The sequence below is a fragment of the Chrysochloris asiatica genome, unplaced genomic scaffold (genome assembly GCF_000296735.1).
Source record: "Chrysochloris asiatica unplaced genomic scaffold, ChrAsi1.0 scaffold00036, whole genome shotgun sequence".
Classification (NCBI taxonomy): Eukaryota; Metazoa; Chordata; class Mammalia; order Afrosoricida; family Chrysochloridae; genus Chrysochloris; species Chrysochloris asiatica.
In genome coordinates this window covers 14,793,211-14,807,405 of record NW_006408554.1, presented here as the reverse complement: position 1 = coordinate 14,807,405, position 14,195 = coordinate 14,793,211, and positions in this window count along the sequence as shown.

The following is a 14,195-nucleotide window of genomic DNA, read 5'->3' as shown; positions in this document are numbered from 1 at the left end:
GGAGCAGCTGTATATATATATATTAGCAAGTTAAGATCCTCATTTTAATTTTCATAATAATAATATAATTAATAATAATAAACTTAATAATAATTATGGTGGACCACTCTTCGATGTTCTAGTTCCAATATGCTATGAGCCTATAATAGGAGAACTGTTGGAAGAACATCTCCTGTTAAACAAGTTACTTAGTGAAAATGATATTTAGGAGAATTGCAAGACTGCACTGAAGACTTTGTGTGGTTGATTAAGTTGGCCTTCCAATTCAGGGTTAAAATTGGCAGGGTAATTTCAGAAAAACAGACTCTGTAATATACTTGGCCCATAGATGTACTGTGAATTTTAATTTCTACTCTTGCCAATCTTTGAGCCTTCAAAACACAAACAAACATTCATCCTGGAACAAAATAATTTAGGGTCCAGCTTTGTGACTTTTTCCCCCTAGATATGCCACTGATTAAACAATCTTATTATGTCCTAATTAGTGATTATAAAACACTCTTGGACTTCTGGTGTGGCACTATAGGATCAGCACTGGACTGAGAACCACAAGGTAGGCAGTTCGAAGCCACCAGCTATTCCTTGGAAACCCGATACAGAATGGCTATGAGTCAAACAGACTCAATGACACTTAGCAATAATAAAACACATTCAGAACATCTAAGGATCCCTGGTAGTACAGTGGGTTAAGCATTGGACTGCTAACCACAAGATCAGCAGTTCAAACCTACCAGCTGCTTTGCAGGAGAAAGATGGGACTGTCTGCTTCTATAAGGATTTTCAGTTTCAGAAGCCATGAGACGCAGTTCTACTCTAGCCTTTAGGGTTACTATCAGTTGGAACCAACTCACTGGTAGTGGGTTTGGTGTTTGGTTTCAGAGATTCCAGTGAGGGACCTCCTTCTTGTGACATTCTTTAAGAGTCCCTGGGTGATGCAAATGGTTACTATCTAACATCTAAATGGTTAGCTGCTAACTGGAGACTTGGACATTTGAGCCCTCTCTTGGGTGACTTGGAAACAAGACCTGGTGATCTACTTTTGAAAAACCAGCCGTTAGAAAGCTTATGAAGCACAGCTCTATTCTGTCACACTTAATATTGTCATGGCTCAGAACTGACTTGCTGGCAACTATTTTTTATTGTTTTTTTCCAACTTTTTATTGTGAATTGAGTAAAGGTTTACAGAGAAGATCATCAATTTTTTGCTCAACAAGTCCTATGCTTTGCTTCATTACATGGTTGCACTCCCCTCCCTGTACCAACAGTTAACAGTATTTACCTTTACCTATTGCATTCCTCCCTGTGTCTCCGTTACATTCACCTTTCCTCTGCTAATCTCTCTCTCATTTTAGATTGCCCGCACTGTTACTTGTGTCAACATGTGTCTGTGTCTACCCAATAGCATGTGAATAATTTTCTCTCCACACCCCCCAGTGTAACCATCTTAGATATTTTTATCAAGAAAGCGTTTTCTTTTTTTAACTTTTTACAACATTGGTCTCATACACTATTTACCCTTTTGTGATTGATTAATTTTACTCAGCATAATGCTGGTAGAAGTTTGTTTTTTTCCTTTTGTTTTTAACATTCACTTGGAGTCTTCTTGTTCTTGGTGTGTGCCCTCAAGTCAATTCTAATTCATAGCAGCCCTACTTGATAGAGTAGCTAGAACTGCCTCCATAGGGTTATCTAGGAGTACTGGTGTAGCACTGTAGGATAAGCCTCAATGATAAAGTTGGTTTGAACTGTAAGGTCAGCAGTTCCAACTCACCAGCTGCTCCTCTGAAATCCTATACAGAGTTGCTATGTGTAGGAACTGGTGTCCTGGTGTGGTGCTGTTGGTTAATGAACCAGACTGCAAAGCTATTTGAACTGCAAGGTTGGCGGTTCAAGCTTACCAGCTGCTCCTCGGAAACCCTATACAGAGTTGCTATGGGTCGGATTCGACTTGATGGCACTTAACAACAACAATTTCTACTGAAGCAGATCACCAGATCTTTTTCTCCTGTGGCTGGTGGGTTCAGCTCACTGAACTTTTGTTTGGCCGTTGAACTACTGCTAATATGAGAAAGTCTTATTTACCCTTAACAAGTACCATTCTTGCATAGGAATATACTTAAGCATTTCAACTTCTTTGCCTCTGCAATTGACTTGTTGATATCTTCTTCCTAACTGCTCAAACCAGCAAAGTGTGGCATGAAATACCCCTGTCCAAATTATCCCACTGCAGATACAAAAAGGTTCTAAATATTGCATTTGATCATATTCTCTGTAATTTGCTGTTCATACGGATGCTTTGCATATGTTGATTAAATACGCACTTTCCAGTGCCTGGGGAGCCAGAGCCCCTCACAGCAGACCAGTGTTATCTGGTCCCCTTAGACGGCAGCACTCCAGAGGGGCACCGCCACACGGACTACCTGTCTCAGCTTGTCTTAGCAACAATGATCGCCATATGTGAAACTGCAGGAAAACAGATGCTGTTTTTCCATTTGTGAAATCAAGTTGTTGGAATGTAGTCAGGTTTCCAATGTACGAAAGCTCATCTAATCAACCTACAGAGACAGTGTGAGCTTTCTCAGAAATATTTGACAACATTCCCTGGTATTGGTGACTAGAAACATATATAAAATCATGGTTCCAAAATGATAATCCTTTGCCCAGATTTGTGTTCATAATATCCACTTTAGTGGCTGCAAGTGGAGTTTCTTGTTTGTTTGTTTGTTTGTTTTCAATGAAGGGACTACATAACCCAGTTTTCAGTTGCCACAAGAACTTCAAGGCACAGTCTCAGAACATGGCACAAATGTACTGTCACATCTTATTTGACAATATCAATCGTAAGTATCAAGGGCTTTTTATCATCCTATGATTGCAAAGATTCATAAAGGAAAAAGATCTCCTCTTTATCAGTTAAAAAGTAAAATTCCCAAGAGAGCCCAGTGTCACTGTTCTGTGATTCCACTCCCCCTTGTTCTTGTTTGTTATCAGGAGCAGTTGCATTTCGTGCAATTTGTAGCAAAATACTTTATTCTAACTGCTTGGACAACGCCTTTTTTAGTAATAAAATGTGACCTGCTTCTCAGAATAAGTGTCCATAACAAAGTATAGTTTGAAATCTGATTAGCTAGCATATACACCTGACCATATCAGGAAAGCAAGAAATGCTGGAGAAATAGAAAGTCAGTTACAAGCCAGATAACCTCTGGGTATTAATTCTTCTGCAAATGTTTACTTTTTAAATTTGTCAGAAGACATGTAGACAAGCCCTGAATATGAATAATGCAAAGCTCACATCTAAAGAGTCTGGCTTCTAATACTGTTTCCATCACTACTAGCTGATTTCATTAAGCTTGGCTTTTGATTCTTCTGATCATTAAATGCAAGAAGTAATGCATCAGGGGAGCACAGTGGCTCTGTAGGACAAACACTGGAGTGTGACACATAAGGTCAGTGTTTGGACCCCACCAGCTAGTCTGTGGGAGAAAAATGAGAATTTCTGCTCCCACAAAGGTTTACAACCTCGGAAACCCTATTCAAAGCTGATAGTACTTAGGAACAAAAACAACAGTAATGCATCAAAAAGTTGTCATAATAAGTTTAAAGCCCTAAAAATGTATAGAAGCCCAAGATATTAATAATCTTTGTTCTTTCTCACTCATGCTATTGTTGTGAAGTGTTGTTGAGTTGACTCCTACTTGTAGAGACCCAGTATAGGGTTTCCAAGGAGCTGGTACTAAGTTTGAACCACCAACCTTGTGATCCTATGCTTATCCTACCACATAACATCAGAAGTTCTTACTCATGTTATTGTTGTTAAGTACCATGGAGTTGTTTCTGCATTATAGGTGTGAGTTATTCCTGGGCACCCTGGTATTGGAGATGCAACTTCCTACACCCCTTACACTTCCAAGATGATGAAAGAGTCTCCAAAAGATGACTTCAATTTAGTAAAAATATGAGAGACACAAGTACTTCTATTTGTTCTAAAGATAACGATTTTGTACTATTTAAGTGGAGTCCTGTTATGGTGCTGTGGGTTAATGTGCCAGACTGCAAAGGTGTTTGAACTGCAAGGTCAGCCATTCAAGCTCACCAGCTACCCTATACAGGGTCGCTATGGTTGGAATCAACTTGACAGCACTTAACAACGTAGTGGTTTAGCAGTCCGCATTTGAGCTGGGTTTTGAAATATGGAGCTTCAACAGACTGGGAGTGTGTCCTCAGGACAAGCCTGGTGCATGCACAGTGGGGAGAGAGAGAATGACCACCTCGTTTCCTTCACACAAACCTGACTCTTTGATGGCCTTTAGTCAGGTTCCTTCAGTAAGCCGGTTCCTTCAGTAAGCCAAGTCATTCAAGAATTTTGAGCTTTTACTGACTCTTCCTGGAATTCTCTTCCCCAACATTCTCAGGCTTTGTTTCCTCACTTCTTTCTGTCTGCTCAAATGTCACTTCATAAAAGAGACCTTCTCTCATTTCCTAATTATCACCTTCCCACCCACCACTACCATTATCATTTTATGCTGTTTTATTTTACTTCATAAAACTTTAAAACTGCCTGGTATAATAACTACCTTTAACAGACTTGACCTTGATTCATGGTGATCCTGTGTGTGTCAGAGTAGAACTGTACTCTATAGGGTTTTCAATGGGTGATGTTTTTAAAAAGTGGATTGCCAGACTTTTCTTCTGAGGAACCTATGTGGAAACTTGAATTTCCAACCTTTTGGTTAGCAATTGAGCAGGTTAGCCATTTGCACTGTCCAGGGACTCCACCGGTGTGATAGAATCTGTTTATTTATTCCTGTTTCCTGTTCTGAGATGTCAGATCCACCAGCACAAGGTCATTATTTTGTTCACAATTGCCCAGAAGAGGCATCCTGTAGAAGGTGACTCATAAATATTTATTTAGTGAATGAATCATCTTCTCTCACCAAAAATGATGAGATCTTCTTAACCTCAGTTACAGACAAGGAAGCTGAGGTTCAGAAAGGTTAAATTATTTGCAGTTAGTCAGTCTGGGACAGCTGCAAAGTATAAATTCAGGCTTACTGATGAGGCCAAAGCCCTCACCGATTCCTTCAAACTTCTTTACATGTACACTCTTTGAGATAATTAAAGTAGTTTGGGCATTTATTTAATGAATTTTTATTGAAGAAGGGGATTTTTAATGAATATAAGTAAATATATCTCTGTTGGATTAAATTTTATCACTTAAAATGTAGGACTAAGAAATATCTTTTCAAAACCATCAGTATCTCTCATGGAAATTTTTTAGGAGCTTGGGGACTAGAAAAATTCTCATATTTGTGTGTATGTATCATGGCTCCCTGCTTACCTGTGCATCCCCGAATCTTCCCAGGTCTCACCCTAATGCTGTTCTATACTCCTTCTCTCAACCATCTTCTTGCATCATAATTGGTAGGAGATATTTTAAGATAAAAAGCTGTACCTGGAAAATAAAGACATATTTGTTCTAAGTTTAATTAAATAAGCCTGGGCAGCCTTTTTTGCAATATGGAGACGAACTGTCAAATTTATGTTAATATGATTTTAGAGAATGAAGCTGCTATAAAAAGTTTCTCCCTTCACCCCTTGCTGCAGCTCTTCATGTTGTCGTGCTGAAGTTTCCTTAAATTGGTATTGTCTATTATTAAACATAGGCTTGCCCAGTTCTGCAAGAACAAGGCAATTAAAAATATCTAATAACCTGCAAATGTTTGTTTTAAGACATTAAAACAGATAAGCTGAAATAATATCTATTCTGTGGAGAGAAAACTGTCACTATGGTTGCATTTTCAGCATCTCTTTGGAATCATTCAATGCCAAGCTTTCCTTTATCTGATTAACACGGGATTATAAACATCTTCTGAGTGCTCTCAGTCTAATACAAAGAGCCTTTCATTTCTCTGAGTATCCCTCCTCTATTTCTGCATGTGAAAAGGATGTGGCACCCAATTTTTTTTTTTTTAAATTTTGAGATTTAAGAAAAAATATTAACAGTTTGAATCATGAGTCCTGTTGTGGGGACTGAGTTAATTAAAAACCTGATGTATACATACAGCTGATCCTACTCACCCTAATGAAGAACATTAATTCTAGAACATGTGTGGCTGTAGTCACATTGCTACAAATTACTGGACTCTTTCCTTTATCTGTTTCCAAGAAAGTCTCCCCCTGTTAGTTAGGAAAAAAGAAAAATATGACGCCTTAGTTCTAGGCAGCATAAATTACACACATCAACCAGAGGAAGCTTAAATTAAAATACACATTTGGCAAACAAATATGAATATGTTGATCTCATCTGTGAATCAAGATGATTTAGTGCTGACCTCCCCCCAACCACCCGCTGTTCAACATGAAGGTCACCGTGAGCAGCGTCATTCTCATTGAGAAATGTTTTCATGTCTTTTAAGGATGCAATTTTATATATGCCCTAATAGTCAATCTAACTAGCGATTTCTATGTCAAAAGACTGATTTATTTTATAAAGAAAATACAGGTTCATTTTTATTTATGTAATCCAAAACAGATAACTAAATTAAAATGTGGGGGGAAAAATACAAGTCGTTTATGGTTTCTGGGCTAAGGATTTTCCAATGTGTTTATGATATTTTCTAATCTTGCAGAATACTATTTGTGAAATGGAAAGCTACACCTTTTCAATACTGAGTGATCATAAATCAGTCTATTCTTATCACCGACTGCATGCATTCTTGGGGCAGGGGTAAATACTTGAGAGGTGCCCATTACACAGCAATCCTTAAGGAAAGGTGATCTTGGGCCTTCCACATTGTCATTCCTTGAAAATCTCTGTGGGCAAAGCAAATAGATTGAATAAACTGATAACCTCTATGAACCAATGCATGCTTTCATGTTATAAAATTTAGTTTGACTAACAGACATTCCCCCGGTTATGAACGTCCAACTTACAGACAACTCATAGTTGCCCTTTGCAGTTGTTATTAAGCGCTGTCAACTTGATTCCGACTCATAGAGACTCTGAATACGGTTTCCGAGGTTTTACATCTTAAAAGGAGCAGAAAGATTCATCATTCTTCCCTTGCCCTTTGTTGATGTTGTTGTTAGGTGCTGTCAAGTCACTTCTGACTCATAGCAACCCTGTATAGTGTTTACAAGGAGTGGTTAGTTAGTTTGAACCACTGACCTTGCAGTTCAAACCAACCTTGCAGTTTAGTGCTTTATCCTACAGCACCACACCAGGACTCTTTGCCCTTTGTTGTTGCTGTTGTTAAGAGCTGTTGAGTCGGTTCTGACCCATAGCAACCCTGTATAGGGTTTCCGAGGAGCAACTGGTGAGCTTGAACCACCCACCTTGCAGTCCAAATGGCTTTGCAGTCTGGTGCATTAACCCACAACGCCACACCAGGACTAGCCTTGCCCTTTAGTGTTATGTAAATTTACCTTCAGTTTGAAAAGAGAGACCCAACCAACAAACCAACCTTTACTTGCAACAAATTCCTTTTCATCATCACCTTCACTTGCTAAATGAGAAGAGTATGTACTTATTTAGACTTACCTGCAAATTCTACTTAAAGACACATTTAGGAACTGATCTAGTTTGTAACTTGAGGACCACCTTTATTCACACTGCTTTTTCTTGCTAAGATTTCATTCTTCTAACTACAGATCAGTATAATGAGCCTGTCTACATTGAAGAGAGGCGCATATGACTCACAGCATTCATAGTTAGGTTGCAGTTCTCCCAGCTAGATGGAAACAGATAAAGAACAAAACTAAGATAGTACTATATTCTACATGCACACTGTCGGGGAACTTGTTAAATTATAGGTCCACAGAGCCTAGCTCCCCCAATTCTAATCCAGTAGCTCTGATGGAATGAAGCATGGATCTGCATTTCTCATAGCTTCACCAGGTATATTTTTTAATTAAGTATCACTCTGAACACATTTTGAGAAAGCTGATAGAAAGACAAATGGGTGAAAAGCTGACCTAGTGATACACAATCAGTCAGTTCGGAGCAGTATAACAAGATTACATCAAGAGATTGAATTCAGGTTGGGGTGAGTTATTTGTGAAAAAATTGTCACTTTAGAAAGAAAAAAGCAGGGTTCTGAGGGAATAAATTATAATATATTATGAGTTGAGTTTTATACAGATTTTTTGGGGTAGGGAGATGGGGAATGGAATGATAGAAAGGAAAGATTATCAGAGATGGAATCATCCCAGAATAAAGTACCTTAAGATTCAGACAGCCAAACACCCACATTTTTAAAGCAAACTCCAATTTGAAATATCCAGTTCCATTATCTCCATATCATATGCATTTGTTTTGATTCAGGAAATATAGCCACTGTACTTTTTGGTAGAATGCTTAGACAGGTGTAAGCTCTTTACGTTCTTGACTAGGGGTATTAATAAATAAACATGGGAACATCTAGAAGGAAGAAATTTAATGAGGGAATTTCAGAAGGTGGTCATCATGTTTTTCCTATTTTTCATGGAGGTAGAAAGGGCAGTAATGTTGTCTAGTCCCCGGATGAGACAATTGAGAAACACTGAAATACTCAGGAAAGTAAAACATTAGGACTAAAAGGATGTTTGAGGAAAATGAATTTTGTGTCTTAGAGAGAGAGAAAAAAAAAAAAAAAAAGATTAAGTCGATTTTGCAGAGATCCACATTGATTGCTAAAATGGCTGAGATGAATGAGTTGGTAGTGCCGCAGTCTGCTCATTTGGCTCAGATAGGCACTGCCAAGAGTAACTTGGGTACAATTTTGTTCTGTGATAATTAGAGTTGGTCAAATGATCCTCTGATGAATTTCCTCCCCTAGAAAAATTTGAGAGGATACACAATAACACAGTAATTACCCAGGGTGCCAATTATCTATAGGAGCATCTACATTGTCTTCTGTGGATAGTACCTAGTTTAAACTTTTAAAAATTTTACTTCTCAACTAATGCAACTCCATTAAAAGACCCCTTTAAGTGGGCACACAACCAATAGTACATATGCTGATAGCATTTTCACATACAAATCTGATAGTTAGGCACGCCATTACCCAATTTACACATGCAAATGCAGTAATTGTGTGCACTGGGTGCTTGGGGAAAATCTGGCACACACCCAAGATGGAGGCCTTTTTCAAAATATGGCCAACCCCAAAAATTCCTCTTCCTCAGCAATTCTCAGTGCTGGTTTACCTCTGCCTTTATTATACAAAATTCTGTGGGATTCTGAGACTAAGGACATGTGCTTTGTGAATTTTCCTGAAAGACTGAAACTTTTAAATCTCTAGTTGATCTGGACATGCTCTAAGTTATCTTGCTTTTTCTTCAATTAATTGCCCATAGACTTCCTCCCCTTTGTAGTAATTCACCATTTCATTTCTACTTTTAAAATTAACTTTAATTAGTGTCATAGGAAAAAAAAAAAACACTCAGACATAAAATGAAGATTCAGAAGATTTAAGTGGAAGTAGAGAGATATCTAGATGGAAAATCACCAGTTTTTATGGGTGAACACATGGCAATTTCAGAGTTGGTCTCTAACAAGGAGGAATATAGAGGAAGGAACAAAGAAATTACCACAAAATCATTGATTGGTTAATTTTGATTTAGGCCACAAACCAAAATCAAAGCCAATGTCATAGAGCTGATTGTGACTCACAAAAATCTACTAGGACAGACTAGAACAGATGTAGCCTCCCTCACTTTCTCCTTCATAGTGACTGGTGGATTCAAACTGTTGACCTTTCGGTTAGCAAATCCAATGTATTTAATGCACTGTACTACCAGCTCACAAAGGGAGGGTTAAAAAGTAGGGAAAAAGGCTTCTTGTGGTACAAATGCTTAAATATGTTGAGGCAAACTACAAATTTACAATTGTAATTACAAAGTGCTAAGGATGTGTTGATGCTTTTGAGTTATGGTGTTGGAGGAGAATATTGAAACTGCCATGGGCTGCCAAAAGAACCAATAGATCCGTTTGGGAAGAAGTGCAGCCAGAGTGCTCCAAAGTGGCCAAACTTCATCTCTCCTACTTCAGACATATTGTCAGGAGGGACCAGTCGCTGGAAAAGGTTATCATGTTTGGTAAGATGGAGGGTCAGAGAAAAAGAGGAAGACCCCAATGAGATGGACTGGCCAAGTGGCAACATCAGTGGACTCAAGCGTGGCAACAGTAGTGAGGCTGGCCCAGGATCGGGGCAGTGTTTTGTTCTACTGTGCGTAAGGTTGCTATGGGTCAGTACTGATTCGATGGCACCTAACAACAACAACAAGGATGTATACTTTTCAAAACAGGTCATAAAAATGTCAAGGTTGATGTAAATATTCATTAAGCCAATAAAAAGAATTAACATTAAGATTATTTCTTTAGAAATTGTTTGCTTAAATGAAACCTACTTGGTATCCTAGAAACTTTAAATAAAAGTTGACATTTAAGGGTTTTTTTCTTGAGACTTTGTTTCTATATCCTTAACTTGAAAGGAATATGTGACCTAAAGGACATTCTTCACAATTTATCTGTATTAAAAAACAAAATAAAAACAAACCTTCCCTGGCGTGTATCCTTTCCTGGCTTGACTGTAGAGAAAACTTTACCTTTGTTATTTATGCATCTATTACTCAAGGTAGACAGATAGCAGGAACTTGTTAGAAGTTTGTAGCTGTTGTTGTTAAGTGCAGTCCAATCAGTTCAGACTCTCAGTAACACTGTATAGGGTTTCCAAAGAGCAGAGGGTGGGTTTGAATAATCCAACTTGTGGTTCAAACTGACCTTTTGGTTCAGTGCTTTATCTTACAGCACCAAACCAGGATTCCAGAAGTTTGTAGACAGTCCAGTAAAGGACCAGTTTAATTTAGTAAGAACTGGGTTTAATCTAATCATTCAGTTTTGACCAATAAGGCTTTATAAATTTCTCCTTTACAGTAAAACTGTAGTGTCTTTGATATTGTAATTTACTCTCATCTAGAACTTAACATGAGAATTATGAATTACTATAATAAATAATTTCTGCTTTTCAAAGAATGGATATTACTGTTTACGAGTATGCACATGTTGTTAGGTGCTATACAGATTGTTCTGACTCATAGTTACCCTATGCACAAGAGAAGGAAACACTGCCCTGTTTTATGCCATCCTCACAATTGCTGCTACATTTGAGCCCATTGCTGCTGCAACTATGCCAATCCATCTCCCCCTTTTTTGCTGATGCTCCACTTTACCAAGCATGTTGTATTTCTAGATGGACTAGTCCTCCTGATAATATGTATGAAGTATGAAAAATGAAGTCTGGCTATCTTGGCTTCTAAGGAGCATTCTGGTTGTACTTCCAACACAGATTTTTTTTAGTTGTTGTTCTTCTGGCAGTACAAGATACCTTTAATAGTGTTCTCCAACACCATAATTTAAATGCATCAATGCTTCTATGGTCTTTCTTATTTACTGTCCAGTTTTCACATGTATATGAAACTATTGGGAATACCATGGCTTAGGTTAGACTAACTTTAGTCCTTAAACTGATTATTTTTGCTCTTGAACACTTTAATGAGGTCTTGTGCTGCAGACTTGACTAATGCAATATTGTTTGATTTCTTGCCTGCTGCTTCCATGAGAGTTGATGGTGGATCCAAGCAAAATGGAAAGACATCTTCAATCATTTCTTCATTTATCATGATGCTATCTATTGGTCCAATGGTGAGGATTTTTATTTTCTTTATGTTGAGCTGTACCCATACTAAAGTCTGTGGTCTTTGATCTTCATCAGTATTTTAAGCTCTTTTCACTTTCAGCAAGCAAGGTTGTATCATATGCATATTGTATGTTGCTAATGAGTCTTCTTCCAATCCTCATGTCATGTTTTTCTTCATATAAGCCAGTTTATCAGATTATTTGTTCTGCATACAGATTGAATAAGCATGGTGAAAGAATACAACCCTGGCACACACCTTTCCTAATTTTAAATCATTCAGTGTTCCCTTGTTTTGTTTGAATGACTGCCTCTTGGTATGTGTACAGGTTCCTCAGGAGCACAATTGAGTTTTGTGGGATACCAGTTCTTCATTATGTTGCACATACCTTATCAATAGCCACACAATCAATAGCCCTTGCGTAGTCAATAAAGCACAGATACATATCTTTCTGGTATTACTTGCTTTCAGCCAAGATCCATCTGAACATCAGCAATCATACCTCTCATTGCAGGTTCTTGTCTGACTCAGGTAGTTCCCTGACAATTTACTGTTGCACTTTTTAGTTATCTTTAGCAAAATTGTACTTGCATGTGATGTAAATGATATTGTCTGATGATTTCTACATTCTGTCGGGTAACCTTTCTTTGGAATGGGCACAAATATAGATCTCTTCCAATCAGTTGGCCAAGTAGCTGTCTTCCAAATTTCTTTACATAGATGAGTTATTGCCTCCAGTGCTGCATCAGTTTGTTGAAAGATTTCAATTTGTATTCCATCAGTTCCTTAAGACTTGTTTTTCACCAATACTTTAAGTACAGCTTGAACTTGTTCCTTCAGTACCATTGGCACTTGATCATATGTTACCTCTTGAAATGGTTGAATATTGACTTTTTTTTTTTTTTTTGGTACAGTATGTCTGTGCATTCCTTCCATCTTCTTTTGATGCTTTCTACAATTCAGTAATTTTCCTGAAGGATCTTTCAATATTTCAATTCAAGGCTTGACTTTTTCCTCAGTTCTTTCAGCTTGAGAAATGTTGCACAGTTCTTCTATGTTGGTGCTCAAACTGCAGATCTTTGCATATTTCATTAGAATATTTGCCTTTGTCTTATTGAGCTACCTCAAAATTTTCTATTCTGCCCTTTTACCTCCATATTTCTTCCATGTGCTTTAGCATCTCTATTCTGGAGAGTAAGTTTCAGAAGTCTCTTTTGACATCATTTTTTTTTTTCTTCTTCTTCTTCCTTGTCTTACTAATGACCTTTTATCTACCAGTGTTTTTATCTGTTTCTTATTTTAAAATTGTCCAGTGTTCCAAAGCTTATTAAGTAATTTAATCATCTATCTAAGTCTTTACATTCACTTAGCTGGACATTACTAATTTGAGTCATCATATGATTTGCAGCTTATAAAATTAAAACATAAAAAAGTTATTCATTATTTTACTTGAGTTGAACACAATTTTATATGTATATTTTAAAATTTAAAACATGCAAATGGTAGTAACTTACTTAATTCATAAAACTATATGGGATATGTAAAAAAGTGAAACCTTAAAAAAATTAAATGCACTGGTAACATTAAAACATTTTTTCAAAGTATTTGAATCATGAGAAATTCTTCATTTTCCTTGAAAATAAAGCTTTTTCTTACTTTGTAATCATAGTGTCAAAGGCTATTTTATAATTGTACTTTTCAGTGCCCACAAAAAACACAGTTTAATAACTTATTTTTACATTCTTTTCAACATTTTTACTGTGTTTCAGCACTAAATATTCCTGAGTGGGCATGTACCAAATTAGTTGTTTGATCAGTTAATCTTCAATATTTCCTTAAAGAGTGGGAAAAATGAATAATAGAATAAATGAGAGGGCATTTGTTTTACAAAAATCTGAAATCATCACTGTAAAAACAAATTATGTTTCCTCTTTCAGAAGAGGAAAGAAAGCTTATATTTAGGAAAATAGAGTTTGATATGCACAAACATGGAAAAATGATGACGATAGCTGATTTAGACATAACTTGGGCATGTAACAATTTTATTAAGATTTATTATTTAAAAACTATAGGATCAGCATTGGACTGCTAACTACAAGGTCAGCAGTTCAAACCCACCAACTGTTCCTCGAAAACCCTATACAGGGTCTCTCTGAGCGGGAACTGACCTGACGGCACTTAACAATATCAACAAAACAACAAAACAACATCAACAAAATAACCATGCTTCCAAATTCCAGCAGAATACTCTTCCTTTATATTATATTATTAATACCATTAATTAAATATAAGTTTGTTGACAGGAGAAATATACAAATTACATTTTTAGTGGACAGTGCTATTTAAAATGGCCTGTGTACAGTCCAATAATGACTGTAAGAGGCCAATAATCACTGAATTTTATTTTTAAATTTGCTGGCCTATCACCTTGAAATGGAAAGAGGGATATATATATATATATATATATATATATATATATATATATATATATATATATATATATAAAACACTGGTGT